Source organism: Pseudophryne corroboree, chromosome 3 (genome assembly GCF_028390025.1).
Source record: "Pseudophryne corroboree isolate aPseCor3 chromosome 3, aPseCor3.hap2, whole genome shotgun sequence".
Taxonomy (NCBI): domain Eukaryota; kingdom Metazoa; phylum Chordata; class Amphibia; order Anura; family Myobatrachidae; genus Pseudophryne; species Pseudophryne corroboree.
This window is the reverse complement of record NC_086446.1, coordinates 434,194,326-434,212,979: the sequence shown is the minus strand read 5'-3', so window position 1 is coordinate 434,212,979 and position 18,654 is coordinate 434,194,326. Positions and strand designations below refer to the sequence as shown.

Sequence of the window (18,654 nt, the reverse complement as noted above, 5' to 3'; positions counted from 1 at the left end):
CTCCCCCTATGACCCTCCTCCAGACTCCAGTTAGATTTTTGTGCCCGGCCGAGAAGGGTGCAATTCTAGGTGGCTCTCATAAAGAGCTGCTTAGAGAGTTTAGCTTAGGTTTTTTATTTTACAGTGATTCCTGCTGGCAACAGGATCACTGCAACGAGGGACAGAGGGGAGAAGAAGTGAACTCACCTGCGTGCAGGATGGATTGGCTTCTTGGCTACTGGACATGAAGCTCCAGAGGGACGATCACAGGTACAGCCTGGATGGTCACCGGAGCCACGTCGCCGGCCCCCTCACAGATGCTGAAGCAAGAAGAGGTCCAGAATCGGCGGCTGAAGACTCCTGCAGTCTTCTTAAGGTAGCGCACAGCACTGCAGCTGTGCGCCATTTTCCTCTCAGCACACTTCACACGGCAGTCACTGAGGGTGCAGGGCGCTGGGGGGGGGGCGCCCTGGGAGGCAAATGAAAACCTTTAAAAAGGCTAAAAATACCTCACATATAGCCCCAGAGGCTATATGGAGATATTTACCCCTGCCTAAATGTACTAAATAGCGGGAGACGAGCCCGCCGAAAAAGGGGCGGGGCCTATCTCCTCAGCACACGGCGCCATTTTCTGTCACAGCTCCGCTGGTCAGGAAGGCTCCCAGGTCTCTCCCCTGCACTGCACTACAGAAACAGGGTATAACAGAGAGGGTCTATAACAGTCTAGCAGAAGCTAAGGCCAACAACGTGACAGCCTTCCATATAAGAAATTTGACCTCAACCTCCTGTAGAGGCTCAAACCAGTCCGACTGGAGAAAATGCAACATCGTTAAGGTCCCAAGGCGCCGTAGGCGGTACAAAGGGAGGTTGGATGTGCAGAACTCCCTTCACAAAGGTCTGAACCTCAGGGAGGGCAGCCAATTGTTTCTGGAAGAAAATGGACATGGCCGAAATCTGGACCTTCACAGATCCCAACCTCAGGCACATATCCACACCTGCTTGCAGGAAGAGGAGAAAACGTCCCAGTTGAAACTCCACCGCAGGAAACTTCTTGGACTCACACCACGAGACATATTTCTACCAAATACGATGGTAATGTTTAGACGTTACCCCTTTATCAGGGGTATATCAGGGTAGGAATGACCTTCTTCGGAATGCCCTTCCGAGCTAGTATCAGGCGTTCAACCTCCATGCTGTCAAACGTAGCCGTGGTAAGTCTTGATAGGTGAATGGCCCCTGCTGCAGCAGGTCTTCCCGAAGATGAAGAGGCCTTGGCTCTTCCTGCAAGAGATTCAGAAGGTCCGCGTACCAAGCCCGCCTTGGCCTGTCTGAAGCAATGAGAATCGCTTGAACTCTTGTTCTCCTTACGAGCTTTAGAACTCTTGGAATGAGTGGGAGTGGTGGAAACGCATACACCGACTGGAACACCCACGGAGACACCAGGGCATCCACTGCAACTGCTTGTGGGTCCCTCGACCTGGAACAATAGCGTTGAAGCTTCTTGTTGAGATGAGAGGCCATCATGTCTATTTGGGGCAACCCCCACAGGTCTGTTATTTTGTTGAACACCTCCAGATGGAGACCCCACTCCCCCGGATGGAGGTCGTGCCTGCTGAGGAAGTCTGCTTCCCAGTTGTTCACTCCCGGAATGAAGATTGCAGAGAGCGCCAATGCGTGTTCTTCTGCCCAGAGGATGATTCTTGTCATCTCTGACATCGCAGCTCTGCTCTTTGTTCCACCCTGTCGGTTTATGTAAGCCACCGTCGTTACATTGTCCGACTATACTTGAATGGCCCGATTTCTTAGAAGATGGGCCGCCTGAAGAAGACCGTTGTAGATAGCTCTTAGTTCCAGGATGTTGATCGGCATGCCGGCTTCCAGACTTGACCACCTTCCTTGGAAGGTTTCCCCTTGAGTGACTGCGCCCCAGCCCCGGAGGCTCGCATCCATGGTTAGAAGGATCCAGTCCTGAATCCCGAACCTGCAGCCCTCCAGAAGGTGAGGCAATTGGAGCCACCAGAGGAGTGAAATCCTGGCCTTTGACGACTGACAAATTCTCTGGTGCATGTGTAGATGAGATCCTGACCACTTGTCCAGGTGATCCAGTTGGAAGGCCCGAGCATGGAACCTTCCATACTGGAGAGCCTCGTAAGAGGCCCCCATCTTCCCCAAAAGGGGAATGCATTGATGAACCGACACCCGGGCTGGCTTCAGGACATCCCAGACCATTGTTTGTATCACCAACGCCTTTTCCTGCAGAAGAAACACCCTCTGCACTTCCGTGTTGAGGATCATCCCCAAAAAAGGCAACCTCCGGGTTGGTTCAAAATTAGATTTTGGAATGTTCAGAATACAACCGTGGACTCTGAGTAGGCGGGTTGTGAGTACAATGGACTGCAACAGCTCCTCCTTGGACGATGCCTTTATCAGTAGATCGTCCAGATACGAAATGATGTTTACCCCCTGTTTTCGGAGTAGAACCATCATCTCTGCCATCACCTTGTTGAACACCCTTTGTGCTGTAGAGCGGCCGAATGGCAGGGCCTGGAACTGAAAATGACAGTCCAGTAATGCAAAACAGAGATAAGCCTGATGTGGTAGCCAAATCGGAATGTGGAGGTACGCATCCTTGATATCCAGGGATACTAGAAATTCCCCCTCTTCCAGACCTGATATCACCGCCCTGAGAGACTCTATTTTTAACTTTAACTTCTTCAGAAAAGGGTTCAGTGATTTTAGGTTCAGAATGGGCCTGACCGAACCATCCGGTTTCGGTACCACGAAAAGGTTTGAATAGTAACCCGTGGTTTGCAAATGAGGAGGTGCTGGCACAATGACCTCTGCCTCCACCAACTTCTGGACCGCTGCTTGTAGGACAGTCCTGTCCGCCAGCAGAACTGGCAAGCCTGATTTGAAAAATCGGTGAGGAGGGAGATTCTGAAATTCCAACCTGTATCCCTGGGACACATTATCTATCATCCAGGAATCCAGGTCGGACGATACCCCGACGTGACTGAACTGTCTGAGCCTCACTCCCACTGGCCCCACCACCAGGCCGCGCGGTCCACCATCATGCGGAGGACTTCGGCGTACTGGAAGCAGGCTTAGTTTCCTGGGAACCTGCCGCAGGTTTCTTGGATTTAGCTCGACCTCCCCTAAAGAAGATATTGGACGGTTTGGCCTTTCTAAGCTTGTTAGACCGAAAGGACTGTGATGCTGATGAAGAGAAGGATTTCATCGGAGCAGGTGCAGCTGAGGGAAGGAACGGAGACTTACCCGCTGTAGCCGTGGATATCCACACATCCAAAGCTTCCCAAAAGAGAGCCTGACCTGTGTAGGGTAGGGACTCCACACTTTTCCTGGATTCCGCGTTGGCTGACCACTGGCGCAGCCAACAGTCCCCGATGAGCTGAAACAGACATGGAAGAGATCCCCGCAGCCATGGTACCCAGGTGTTTCATGGATTCTACCATAAAACCTGCTGAATCGTGAATGTTACGCAAGAACAATTCAACATCACCCTTAACCATTGTATCCAAATCCTCAAGTAAGGTGCCTGACCATTTTACTATAGCTTTTACAATCCATGCACTAGTAATAGTGGGACGTAATATGGCCCCCGAAGCTGTGTACATTGATTTAAGTGTATTATCAATTTTTCGATCAGCCTGCTCCTTTAAGGCAGTAGATCCTGGAACAGGTAAAACTACCTTTTTTGAGAGTCTGGACACAGATGCATCAACAATTGGCAGGCTTTCCCATTTTTCCTATTCTCCTCAGGGAAAGGAAACGCCACCTGGACCCTTTTAGGGATCTGGAATTTTTTCTCAGGGTTTTCCCATGCTTTCTCAAATATAGCATTTAATTCCTTTGACGCAGGGAAGGTTAGCGAGGCTTTCTTATTTTCAGTGAAAAAGCCTCCTCAACCTGCTCAGGTGGTGTATCATTAATATTCAATACATCCCTGATAACCTCTATCATCAATTGCACCCCCTTTGCAAGAGAGGCAGACCCCCGCAACACATCCCCAGTACTGTCTGTGGTGTCAGAATCGGTATCAGTGTCATCTTGCATGACATGAACAAGCGCACGTTTGTGGGGGTATATAGCGGAGCATCCTGAGGTACCAGAATCGGGCCATACTGCCATAGAGTTCTGTAATACCTGGGTTGCAGATTCATTACTTGCAACCCTATCTGAAATCTGAGAAATCTAAGATTTGATAGAGGAAAACCACTCAGTTTACCTTGCTGGAATCTGTGCTAAATCAGTGCTATCCTGATTAAATGGAATGGTATCATCCCGGGAGGACATATCCTCTGCAGCATATGACACAGTGTCCCTGAACATAGCTAAAGGAGACCACAAAACACCCCACACACAGCGAAGGGCAGAGTTTCACCCCCAAGAATGGCAAGAGAGACACAGAGATTGGAGCCAACGCACACACAGCGCTTTTAACCAAAGGGAGACCCCTTGTCAGCGCTGACTGTGCACCTTAATAGGATACACAGTCGTATTGCAGCCTCCCCCCCTCCCCCTTCTACAACCCCCTGGTACCGTGAGAGATAGCTGGAGTTGCTGTGGAGGGACCTTCTTTCTCCTGATCAGCTCTGTGCAGGCAGCAAAATGGCGCTGAACGCTGCTGGGTCCGCTCTGAGGAGAAGCCCTGCCCCCAAAATGGCGCTGTCTTCCCGCTCTTCGCCTTATACTGGCCGGAGGATTGATGCTGGCTGAGATCCTGGGACCACAACAGGCTTTGTGACCAGTGTATGGTGTAAACGCTGGCCCAGGGCGCCCCTCAACGCGCCGCACTATGTACCGCTGAGCCATCCCGGAGCGCAGTTAATGCTGCGCTCCTACCCTGCTGCCGCAATCTTCACACCGGCCCCCCGCTTCCAAGGGTGTTCAGTGTCTTACTCGCCACAATCTTCAGCTCTGTAAAGGGGTGACGGCATGCTGCTGGGGTGAGCGGTCCCCTGTGGCGGGGAGCGATCTATCCCCTCTGGAGCTCAGTGTCCTGTCAGCGGAGTAAGTGGCTCAGACCCCACAGGGCGGACACTACTCCCGCCCTTTGTCCCACGCTGCAGGGAGGCTATTGCCAGTAGCCTCCCTGTAAAATAAAAAACTCTAAAATAACATTTTACTAGAAAAGCTCAGTAGAGCTCCCCTAGCTGTGACCGGCTCCTCCGGGCACATTTTCTAAACTGAGTCTGGTAGGAGGGGCATAGAGGGAGGAGCCAGCCCACACTCTCAAACTCTTAAAAAAGTGCCAATGGCTCCTGGTGGACCCGTCTATACCCCATTGTACTAATGTGGACCCCAGCATCCTCTAGGACGTAAGAGAAATTGTGTTTATGTCATCCTTAGGTTCAATTGTGTGGTGAGGGACAAGGTTTGCTTCTGTTTGTCCAGAGATGGCCCTAGGCATAGTCAAACTAGGCAAATGCCTAAGGCATTTGGAATGCCATGGGGCACAAGCAGATTCTGCTGATTAAAATGATATGCGGCTGTGAGGAGTAACGTATATAAGGGAAAGCGGTACTACTGTACTGTGTGATGTAACGTGATAAAGGGACACTATTGCATGATATGTGAATAAAGTTGCACTACTGTGTGGAGTAATGTGAATTGGGGGTACTGTTGTGTTGCTATGCCCCTTCCCAACAAGAACATGCCCCTTTTTGTGCTGCACGCCGAATGTGCGCACTGTTCAAATTTAAAATATAAGGGCTAGGAGCACCAAAATGAGGACTGCTATGACTGAGGGGTGATGGTGCTGGGAAAGGGGTGCAGGGTCAGAGGCGGAACTAGCAGCAGTGCTAGGGGGCACCAGCCAAAATCTTGCCTAGGGCTTCATATTGATTAGGGCCGGCTCTGTGTTTGTCCACATATTTATGATTGGCAGCCACCAGCACTTATTTTGCCTATTACACCGACCATAAATAATTTGAATTGGTGTGGACCATCAATCCAAGGCACCCCTGCAAGTGTCCGGAGGAAAACAGTTTGAGAACCACTGCTCTATAGCATATATTGTTTAGATTTCATTCTTACCACTTTCTCAATACCGTACATATACGACTGACTGGACACAATGGGGTATATTTACCAAGATTTGTGTTTTTGCCGTTTTGAAGGGTGTTTGAACTCGAATGGTATCGGGTGCATTTTACTGCAACTTTTTCAATCCTGATACGATCATTCACTAAGCTGACGACTTTTCCCAATTCGTATTTTCCGATGTCGATGTGACTAGTAATGTTAGGCAGTGTTTTATGGGAGTGATGAGTAAAACACTGCCTGACAAAACACAAGTAATCCCGGCCGGATCTGTGAGATCCGTGCAGGGCTTCATTGTGTACCTTAAAAAGGTGTTTAAAGTCGTTAAAAATCAGAAACAAATTGCGTGGGGTCCCCCCTCCTAAGCACAACCAGCCTCGGGCTCTTTGAGCCGGTCCTGGTTGACAAAATATGGGGGGGAAAATGACAGGGGTTTCCCCATATTTCATCAACCAGCACCGGGCTCTGCGCCTGGTTCCAAAATTACGGGGGACAAAAAGCGTAGGGGTCCCCCGTATTTTTGAAACCAGCACCGGGCTCCACTAGCCAGGTACATAATGCCACAGCCGGGGGACACTTTTATACTGGTCCCTGCGGCCCTGGCATTACATACCCAACTAGTCACCCCTGGCCGGGGTACCCTGGAGGAGTGGGAACCCCTTAAATCAAGGGGTCCCCCCTCCAGCCACCCAAGGGCCAGGGGTGAAGCCCGAGGCTGTCCCTCCCATCCAAGGGTGGCGGATGGGGGGCTGATAGCCATGTGTAAAAAATTTGAATATTGTTTTTAGTAGCAGTACTACAAGTCCCAGCAAGCCTCCCCCGCAAGCTGGTACTTGGAGGACCACAAGTACCAGCATGTGGTGGAAAACCTGGGCCGCTGGTACCTCTAGTACTACTACTAAAAAAAATACCCCCAAAAAAACAGGGCACACACACCGTGAAAGTATAAGTTTATTACATACATGCACACCTCCATACATACATACTTACCTATGTTCCCACGAGGCTCGGTCCTCTTCTCCATGTAGAATCCTTGGGGGACCTGTGAAAAAAATGATACTCACATAATCCAGTGTAGATTGTGTCCAAAGTATAATCCACGTACTTGGCAAAACAAAAAAACGGAAACCCGACCATGCACTGAAAGGGGTCCCATGTTTACACATGGGACCCCTTTCCCCGACTGCCAGGACCCCCCCTGACTCCTGTCAAAGAGGGTCCCTTCAGCCAATCAGGGAGCGCCACGTCATGGTACTCTCCTGATTGGCTGTGTGCTCCTGTAGTGTCTGTGAGGCAGCACACGGCAGGGATACAATGTTGCGCCTATGCGCTCCATTGTAGCCAATGGTGGGAACTTTGCGGTCAGCGGTGAGGTTACTTTCGGTCAACCGCTGACCGCAAAGTTCCCACCATTGGCTACAATGGAGCGTATCTCTGCCGTGTGCTGCCTCACAGACACTACAGGAGCACACAGCCAATCAGGAGAGTGCCACGACGTGGCGCTCCCTGATTGGCTGAAGGGACCCTCTTTGACAGGAATCAGGGGGGGTCCTGGCAGTCGGGGAAAGGGGTCCCATGTGTAAACATGGGACCCCTTTCAGTGCGTGGTCGGGTTTCCGTTTTTTTGTTTTGCCAAGTACGTGGATTATACTTTGGACACAATCTACACTGGATTATGTGAGTATCATTTTTTTCACAGGTCCCCCAAGGATTCTACATGGAGAAGAGGACCGAGCCTCGTGGGAACATAGGTAAGTATGTATGTATGTATGTATGGAGGTGTGCATGTATGTAATAAACTTATACTTTCACGGTGCGTGTCCTGTTTTTTTAGGGATATTTTTTTAGTAGTAGTACTACAGGTACCAGCGGCCCAGGTTTTCCACCGCATGCTGGTACTTGTGGTTCTCCAAGTACCAGCTTGGGGGGGGGAGGTTTGCTGGGACTTGTAGTACTGCTACTAAAAACAATATTCAAATTTTTTACACATGGCTATCAGCCCCCCATCCGCCGCCCTTGGATGGGGGGGGGAGACGACAGCCTCGGGCTTCACCCCTGGCCCTTGGGTGGCTGGAGGGGGGGACCCCTTGATTTAAGGGGCTCCCACTCCTCCAGGGTACCCCGGCCAGGGGTGACTAGTTGGGTATGTAATGCCAGGGCCGCAGGGACCAGTATAAAGGTGTCCCCCGGCTGTGGCATTATGTACCTGGCTAGTGGAGCCCGGTGCTGGTTTCAAAAATACGGGGGACCCCTACGCTTTTTGTCCCCCGTAATTTTGGAACCAGGACCAGAGCCCGGTGCTGGTTGATGAAATATGGGGGAGCCCCTGTCATTTCCCCCCCCATATTTTGTCAACCAGGACCGGCTCAAAGAGCCCGAGGCTGGTTATGCTTAGGAGGGGGGACCCCACGCAATTTTTTTTTCTGTTTTTACACTAAACAGACCCTTTCCCATAGATAACCATGCACAGATCTCACTGATCCAAACTCGACTGGAAAAAGCAGGTCTATTTTTTTGCAGTTTTTTAACGAATTGAAAAAAAACAGACCCGCACTTGAGCACTCAGAGACTAACACCCAAATACGAATGAATAGTGAATGCCCGTACTGTATGAAATAACAGCCGCGTTTGACCGATGGTCTATTCATTCGTATTTCTGAACTTTGCCAATCAAACCATTACAAATAGACCAGATTCTGCTTAGTGAATTCCCGGATTGGGACTTAGAGAAAAAAACACAAATCGGCAAAACTCTGATTTTTAGTAAATACTGGCCAGTGACAGCAACCTGGGCCTGCGAGATCACTTCCTACTCCTTGGATCGGTATGAATGAAAAATGTATTTCTTCCCATTGCTGCCTAACGTGGTCACTATTTTTTCTGATCTCTGTGCAGAAGGTCATCACATTGATGTACAAGTAACAGCTGCCCCGACATTTGTTTGCAACGAATTCCCCAATCGTGCATGTCCAGACCCATCCCAGTAACTCCAGGCTGCCCCCTCAACAAGCACATCGAGACTTGTTACATCAGGTAGCAGGCACACGCAGCGGAACCTGTGCTGGGGATCCCGATACCACTCACAGACAGTGCCACAGGATGGGACAACCACACACCACCCCAGCTCCAGGCGTGACAGCAGCTAATGCTATATGACCCAAGCGCTACCCTGAGCACCGGCGATCACACGCTCCCTGCTGTCACCCTATATCTCCGATCACCCCCGTCCCCGACTGTTGCTCGCCTCGTACTGACTCACTAACCACCACCCACGTGTTTCTTTATCACCAGCTTCCGCATTCGCGCCCGCCCCTGGCATAGCCACGCCCCGGCCTCCGTAGATACGCCCCCAGCTGGCTGGCTGCCCCCCACGCCCAGAAAGTGTGTTTGTACTGGCTAGAGGAAAGGATCGCTGCGGGGAGAGGGAGAGAGGTAGCCCAGGTGAGTGCTGCCCGGGGCTAGGCGGGGCTGCAGTGCGTTCCGGGGTCTCTGGTGTGTGTATGTGGTGTGTGTTATGTGTGTGCGGGCAGCATGGTATCCTTGTGTGGGATGGGTCGTGCCCTATAGTGCGGAAGGCTGGCGGGGAGCTGAGGAGCTTTCCCTGTATACAGAGTGTGCGCTGTAGGGGCAGGGTCCGCTCATACCTGCGCTGTGGCCTCTCTTCTGGCACTTTGTTTCTGCTTGTTAGTCCCACGTTCTGCACGCCTGTGGCTCTCCATAGGTGCCCAGTGTCCTGCTCCCACTCACTGGATACATAGGCCACACAGCTGTGTCCTAGTTGGGGCTCCATGCAGTCATTAATCCTCACCCATCCATGTGCCCTGGTACTAGGGTCACCCTGCCTCTCATCCATGTTCCCTATCTCCATGCCCTGGTACCAGGGACACCCTGCCTTTCATCCTTGTGACCTGTGCCCTGTCTCCATGCCCTGGTACCAGGGACACCCTGCCTCTCATCCTTGTGACCTGTGCCTTGTCTCCATGCCCTGGTACTAGGGACACCCTGCCTCTCATTCTTGTGACCTGTGCTGACCTGTGCCTTGTCTCCATGCCCTGGTACTAGAGGCACCCTGCCTCTCATCCTTGTGACCTGTGCCTTGTCTCCATGCCCTGGTAATAGGGACACCCTGCCTCTCATCCTTGTGACCTGTGCCCTGTCTCCATGCCCTGGTACTAGGGACACCCTGCCTCTCATCCTTGTGACCTGTGCCTTGTCTCCATGCCCTGGTACTAGGGACACCCTGCCTCTCATCCTTGTGACCTGTGCCTTGTCTCCATGCCCTGGTACTAGGGACACCCTGCCTCTCATCCTTGTGACCTGTGCCTTGTCTCCATGCCCTGGTACTAGAGGCACCCTGCCTCTCATCCTTGTGATCTGTGCCCTGTCTCCATGCCCTGGTACTAGGGACACCCTGCCTCTCATCCTTGTGACCTGTGCCCTGTCTCCATGCCCTGGTACTAGGGACACCCTGCCTCTCATCCTTGTGACCTGTGCCTTGTCTCCATGCCCTGGTACTAGAGGCACCCTGCCTCTCATCCTTGTGACCTGTGCCCTGTCTCCATGCCCTGGTACCAGGGACATCCTGCCTCTCATCCTTGTGACCTGTGCCCTGTCTCCATGCCCTGGTACCAGGGACACCCTGCCTCTCATCCTTGTGACCTGTGCCTTGTCTCCATGCCCCGGTACCAGGGACACCCTGCCTCTCATCCTTGTGACCTGTGCCTTGTCTCCATGCCCTGGTACTAGGGGCACCCTGCCTCTCATCCTTGTGTCCTGTGCCTTGTCTCCATGCCCTGGTACTAGGGACACCCTGCCTCTCATTCTTGTGCCCTGTCTCCATGCCCTGATACCAGGGACACCCTGCCTCTCATCTTTGTGACCTGTGCCTTGTCTCCATGCCCTGGTACTAGGGACACCCTGCCTCTCATCCTTGTGACCTGTACCTTGTCTCCATGCCCTGGTACTAGGGGCACCCTGCCTCTCATCCTTGTGTTCTGTGCCCTGTCTCCATGGCCCGGTACTAGGGGCACCCTGCCTCTCATCCTTGTGTCCCTAAGCTCTGCTTCATCTTGTCACCTCTCTACACCAAGCTACATAGTGCTGAAAGGCATTCCTTACCTATCAGGGAGTGAGTCTGCAGGTCATAAATACTGTTCCCGCCATCCCAGAGCAGTGGTGTGTATAACACTATACTATAGTACTGTGTATAACACCTGAGTATATTCATTGTGTCCACTGCTAGTCTATAGTGCAAATACCATGTACAGTGCAATCTATACAGATCCTGTGCTCCATTCTTTAGTCTCCTTCTATCAACAGGTCGAGCTGCCACTGAGCAATGTCCCTTCCTATGTGTCTCACTGCATCCCTGCTAGTGGTATGACTGGTCATGGCTTGGTATATATCTTATGTGATAGATCAGTATAGTTATGTGGCTTGTATACTCTGGTTAGTGTGTAGCTATCCGGCCCATGTACTCTGCTGTTAATATATAGTTAGTCTTATGTAGAAAGACATGCCCCATGTGTTAATACAGTCCATCTTACTATCTTATAGCAATGTTATGACAGGGGGTTTGTTACTTACAGATAAAGTACAGTATTATGTAATATCAGAATTTCTCATAACCGGAAAGCAGCTGTAATGAGCAGCATGAAACCTGTGGATGATATAGTTTGTCCTAAGGTTATTAGTTGTCTATGTTGTATGGTAAATGTGTGTCAGGGTGATTTTATATCTTTAGATTGCTTACACATAGGTCGTAAGCGTTCTTAACGCCTAATAAACGCACTTTGAGACAGTCTATAACATAAGCTAATGGCCATGCGCACGTTTTCTGAAAAGCGTACAGTTCAATATGCCGTCCCCTGCAGTGTTCATAGGCATTATCAGTAACAGTGCAATGGATAGCTACACATAGTGCAACATACCACACAGAGCTTTGAGACATTCATGAATGTGCTTTTATTCCTCCTATGTATAATATTTTTGTGCTTTTAACGTGTGTTTTGAACCCATAGTCTTTTTCTGTTTTATGACTATTGCACTGTTAGTGCATGATTGGCAGCACTGATTATCATCTCGGAGGCATGTTTTTCTCATTCTTGTGCATTTATAAGAAGTCTGTAAATAAGTGTGTTTGTGCCGAGCCGCATAGGTCATAAAGGTTTAAAGGCTATCCATCTTCAAAAATATGACACTCATTAATTTTTAAAGACCGTGAAACCTATCGGAGTTCTCCTGATAATGACATGCTTGTTATTATTGTTTACAGGTTTGTGCTTGATGGAACATTGTATATTACTGTGTACCTATTGCAGATGGGTGGCTTCTTTATAAAATTGTCATAACATTCAGGTTTAACTTTAATATATACCTGTTTTTATAGTACATTAACTTCGGATAACATGGTATTTTCATTATGAACTAATAGATTCTCAGCATTTATTTATATGGAATAGCATTGTCAGCTTGAGGATACGCAACATCACTTTACACTGCCGCATGTTCCTTCCTGAGTTTGGGGGTTATCTTGGAATCCAAATGTCCTTTTCCTCCCCGTTTCCACGGTGACCCATCTGTTTATTTGCTGCAAATCTGTCACCCAGATATTCTGCCGACTTCACTCCTCTGCAGCTAGTAGTTCACAGTTCTACATGCAGGCTTCTTTTCAAAAAGCCTTTTATTAGAGAAGGGGCCTGAACCATATCACTAGATCGGTAAGTTGGACCTGAGAGAGCTAAAGGGGTTACTTTCTATATTCAGAGACTGGATTTTCTTTAAAGAAAAAAAACTTAAATTATATTTCTCCTGGGTTTTTTTTGTTTTTGTTTTTCCGTCTGGATGACCCTTGCCCATCTCCTTAGTGTCCACTCCAGCAAGACAACAGGTCAGACACATGAGGGGGAGGTATGGTCCAAGACCTAGGGCAAAAAATTGTCACAATACAGAACCGTATTGACGGCTTGAGAACTTGCTTGGCTGATCACAGTATTAGATAATAGTAACATGTAAGGAGTTTTCGTTTCAGACTTTACACAAGATGTAAATACTATATGAACTGTCCAGGTTTTTGTTTGTTTTTTCTTTGGTTTCCTTTCATTCTATAGATATGCATATGTGTTAGGAGGAATAACAAAGGTGAAGATTCAATTCTCTGCAATCACTGCAGAGTGTCACCCAGAACAGTTGGGTGAAAGCATTTTGTAATCTGTATCACTGATTTTTCCCTCACACCCTATAGCTGTGCCCAAGAAAATGAGTGATGTTGGGCTACTGTTATATAAGGTGATGTGCGCAGCTGAACATCACAGTGGTACTTATTACTATAAATTGATTGCTCCTAGTTGCCGCCACACATTGATTTGCCTCATAGAGCATTCAGTAACCTGTAATATCCCAGCCTGCAGTCACAGAGGTCACCAGTAACTTCTACTCTTCCTATAATGACAGCTAGTTATGAATGATACATGAGGACATGGTTTATTGTTTGTCCTCAAAAAGTATTTGAATCACATTCTGTGTTGCTATCAAAGACGTAAAGCAGTTGTGTGACCGGCACATTTTTTAGAAAATATGTATGGTACTGTTTGTATATTTGTTATTTATATTTATTAAGATACTGCAGTAAGGCTACCGTAAACTGTTTCGCCAAGTTATAGGCCCTACACACTTGAAGATGTAACTGAGCGATATGAACGTTCTCGTTCATTAATGATCTAGAAATCGTTTATATCGTTCAGTGTGTAGGCACCAACGATGAACGATGCACGGCCCAGTGCTCGTTCATCGTTGATACCTGCTCGTCAATATGGACAATCTCATCCATATTAGCATGCAGGGCTATGGAGCCAGGTGACTTCCAGCCAACTTCACTCCTCCCATCACCACCCCCATGCCGCCGGGCCGTCCAGCGGCCGTATCGGCCGTCGGGCAGCTTGGCAGCACCTCGGTCAACGTGTAGGGCCCATTAGATTTCTGTGTTTTATGTCTACTCATTTTGTTTTGTTTCATACAATCCCATAATTTTTTGGTAGATAAAATATATATCTACAGTACTTTTGAGTCACCTGTTTTCTTTGTTTGTGTAAGTTACATAAATGTTGTTAGTTAATTTAGTTGCCACCATGCATTTTATATTTTACATTTAAAAAGGTCAATTTACCATTACAGTGCAGGAGAATCACATTCATTACTTGAATAGCATTACTACATATCAATAAACTGTATAATGTATGTGAAACATACAAATATTTGGAGTGATTTCTTTTTGGAGCGAAGTATAATATGTATTTGCAATATTAGTGTGGTGATGTTTCTGTTTCCGATAGAATAATATCGGATGAAGTTGCAGAATGAATATAAAATTAGATCTCTCTCTCTCTCTCTCTCTCTCTCTCTCTCTCTCTCTATATATATATCTATATATCTATATATCTATAATAATTTTGTGTGTGTATATGTATGTATGTGTATGTGTGTGTATGTATGTATATATATATATATATATATATATATATATATATATATATATATATAATATAATATAATCTCCATGTTTAAGGTCCATGATTTTACCACTTAGTACATGTAAGATATTATTGTTCTGTTTTCATGTTATATATACATGGTCTTTGTTTTGGCTTATTGTGTTGAAAGTTGTTTATTATAGCAACACAGTTATGGACTAAGTATAAATAAAGGTGCATACACACTTGCCGATAAAATGAACGACGTCGCTCATTTTCACCCTTCCTGAGCGACGTCGTTCACTTTCTGGGCAAGTGTGTATGCCTGCGACGACGACCAATGCGCGCGACCGCAGGTCGTTAATGACCCTCAGTGACGGTGCTGCATGCAGCACCGATTTGGACCGTCCTCCAAGAGCTGCCTGCCCGGTCGCGGCGTAACATCACCTAACAGTATGGTCGTCATATTGCTCAGTGTGTACGGCCGGCCGCTAACCACCTGGCCCGGGATGGGGAAACACTCGATGACATTGCTCATAGTGCGACGTCATCTAGTGTGTATACACCTTTACTGATGTACAACACAATATAGTTGGACTTTAGGAGTTGTTCTTTTGCTAATGTTTTTATTTGCATTTCTGAAAATAACCGAAGAACTGATTATTGTCTTTTGTGGGTTTCCTTTGTTTGTGGTCACATACAGACTGCAATAAAGAATTCATCAGGTGTTTACTTTCATGTGGTACTTTTTATGGTGATACATTTTAACAAAAAAGTTCTGTGTATAGCTGCTTTAAAAACCTTTTGACCTTCATTCTGAAATGCTGAACGCAGTAAGAACTACTAGCTTGCACTATGCATCCATGCATTTTGTTCCAGATCTTGTAGATACTGTTCTGTCACATGCTTCAAGTGACTCCTTAATACTACGTACTGTTGTTCACGGATCACTGAAATGTCTTTAAGATTTGTTACTTTTACAATTGCTTAAGTTTCTACACTCCCTTTACATTGTAATACTGACTCAAAGTCAGTACTGTCAGTGATTTGGCAAACCCTATACTCCTCAGCAGGTTACACAGTTCCATTGTTGTCTGATGTCTTTGGTGGGTGATGCCATGTGGCACTTCGTCTTCCCAGAATTCATGGCACTGCCAGGGACACTGGCTCCTTTCTGGCTTCCCCCGCTCCATCTGTCCCCCCTCCCATCACATACTGAAGGGTGTGAATAAGAGACCATTGTAGAGGAGGGGGTTATTTAGTCTTGGAAGAGTTCCCCAGTATCTGCTTTATAACAGTCTGCTTCATGTAAGTTCCAGCTGGAGCACAAGGCATTGGCCTCTGAAATGAGAAGTTGAGACAGCCGAGCGTGACCTATGGTACATTTCTTTTTCCAGACAGACAGACTTGTGTTGTATTATTTATGCTGGTTGAGGGTGACACACAATGTGGTTCTGTTTTACAGGCCCTTGTTCTGTACATAGGTTTTTGGTAAAGAGTCTGGTGGAGTAATTGTCCACATTTCTTCCACCTGTACTAGTCTGGGTTAGATGTAGAACAGAGGTCAGTGTGCCAGGTGAGCAGAAAAGACTGGGGTCTATGACAAATGGAGCAAAGAACGTTGCGCTCACTTTGAACGTTGTGATCTGGCATACCAATGGGGTTACAACACATTGAGTGAGTTAACTACATCCATCCTGAATCTTACTTAAAATACTAGATTTAGTTATTAGCAGCTGACTAGTTTTACTGTTTTTATTTATTTAGTAAGTGTTCCTAGATATGTAACTGATCTCAGAGTAGCTTGTGTTTATTTCACTACATACATATTACTCCTATATTGTGACGGTATTTCATTCTTGGTGTCTCCCCCTAAATGACTGTGGTGTACGTGAAATAGTCAGCATTGCGTAATCCTCATGATGTGGTTGAATTGAAGATATAAGTGACCTTTATAATCAGGATTTAGCGGTGATGTGTGATCTTTTGGTATGCTGAAGGCAGCTAGTTTTAGTGTCTATAAATGCAGATATTTCTAGATTTAGCAAGGAATAATTTCGCAACTATATTTCCTCCTTTCTGCTTTTTTATAATTTTGTAATCTTCTAAAGTAATTTGCAAATCGTGTGCATGTTATAGGCCTTCCATTCTATATTTCACTGCATTTGGGGGTTTCTCACTTGCCAGCCTTGGACTTTATGCCACTTGATTTGATGAACCCAATTAAACACTTAACTATTGGCTGGTATGGCAGCAGTAATAGGATTTTAATTACCTACCGGTAAATCCTTTTCTCGTAGTCCGTAGAGGATGCTGGGGTCCACATTAGTACCATGGGGTATAGACGGGTCCACCAGGAGCCATTGGCACTTTAAGAGTTTGAGAGTGTGGGCTGGCTCCTCCCTCTATGCCCCTCCTACCATACTCAGTCTAGAAACTGTGCCCGAGGAGACGGACATCTTCGAGAGAAGGATTATACACAGATAGTGTCGAGATTCATACCAGCTCACACATACAAGGCACATAAAGCTAACGAGCTTGAAAAACTTCAGCAACAGCTGAAACATTACTTACCCAGTAATAATGCAGTACATAACTAACAACAAAGTTGTACTGAACCAGATAACAACTGCAGGAAAACAAAGCGCTGGGCGGGCGCCCAGCATCCTCTACGGACTACGAGAAAAGGTTTTACCGGTAGGTAATTAAAATCCTATTTTCTCTTACGTCCTAGGGAATGCTGTGGTCCACATTAGTACCATGGGGATGTACCAAAGCTTCCAAAACAGGAGGGAGAGCGCAGAGACTCCTGCAAAACTGATTGACTGAACTTTAGATCATCAGAGGCCAAAGTATCGAATTTGTAGAACTTTGCAAACGTGTTCGACTCAGACCAAGTCACTGCTCAGCAAAGTTGTAATGCCGAGACACCCGGGCAGCCGCCCAGGAAGACCCCACCTTACGAGTAGAGTGGGCCTTAATAGACTTAGGACACGGCAATCCCGCCGTAGAATACGCATGCTGGATAGTGAACCTGATCCATCGAGAGAGAGTCTGCTTAGAAGCAGGACACCCAATTTTCTTGGGATCGTATAGGACAAACAGAGTCCGATTTTCTGTGACGAGCAGTCCTCTTCACATAGAACTTCAGAGTCCTTACCACATCTAAGGACTTGGATGAAATTGAGGAGTCAGTAGCAACTGGCACCACAATAGGTTGGTTGATATGAAATGCCGACACAACCTTTGGAAGAAACTGCTGACGTGTCCGGAGCTCAGCTCTATCTTCATGGAAGATCAAGTAGGGGCTCTTCCAAGACAAAGCCCCCAAACTCCGACACACGTCTAGCAGAAGCTAAGGCCAACAAAATGACAGCCTTCCACGTAAGAAATTTGACCTCTACCTCTTGCAGATGCTCAAACCAGTCAGACTGGAGAAACTGCAACACCACGTTAAGATCCCATGGCGCCGTAGGCTGTACAAAGGGAGGCTGGATGTGCAGTACTCCCTTCAAAAAGGTCTGAACCTCAGGGAGGGCAGCCAATTGTTTCTGGAAGAAAATGGATAGGGCCGAAATCTGAACCTTCACAGATCCAAACCTCAGGCCCATATCCACTACTGCCTGTAGGAAGAGGAGAAACCGTCCCAGTTGAAACTCCACCATAGGTAACCTCTTGGACTCACACCAAAACAAATATTTTTTCCAAATACGATGGTGATGTTTAGACGTTACTCCGTTCCTAGCCTGTATCAGGGTAGGAATATCTTTGTTCCGAAGGCCCTTCTGACCTAGTGTCAGGCGTTCAACCTCCATGCCGTCAAACGTAGCCGTGGTAAGTCCTGATAGGCGAACGGCCCCTGCTGCAGCAGGTCCTCTCGAAGAGGAAGGGGCCTCGGCTCTTCTAGTATTAGATCCAGAAGATCCGCATACTAAGCCCTTCTTGGCCAGTCTGGAGCAATGAGGATCGCTTGAACCCTTGTTCTCCTTATGAGCTTTAGGATTCTTGGGATGAGTGGGAGTGGTGGAAACACATACACTGACTGGAGCACTCACGGAGACACCAGGGAGTCCACTACCACTGCCCGTGGGTCCCTCGACCTGGACAAGAAGCTTCTTGTTGAGACGAGAGGCCATCATGTCTA

General features: G+C 47.7%; 1 protein-coding gene across 1 annotated transcript in view; it reads left to right on the top strand.

The window, feature by feature from the left end:
• The first annotated feature begins 9,349 nt into the window (after positions 1-9,349).
• RHBDF2 (rhomboid 5 homolog 2) overlaps positions 9,350-18,654 on the top strand; it is a 230,949-nt gene continuing 221,644 nt past the window's right edge. Inside the window, exon 1 of the mRNA XM_063960416.1 lies at positions 9,350-9,483. The gene's annotated coding sequence lies outside the window, so the exon portion shown is untranslated. The remainder of the gene's footprint in view (positions 9,484-18,654) is intronic.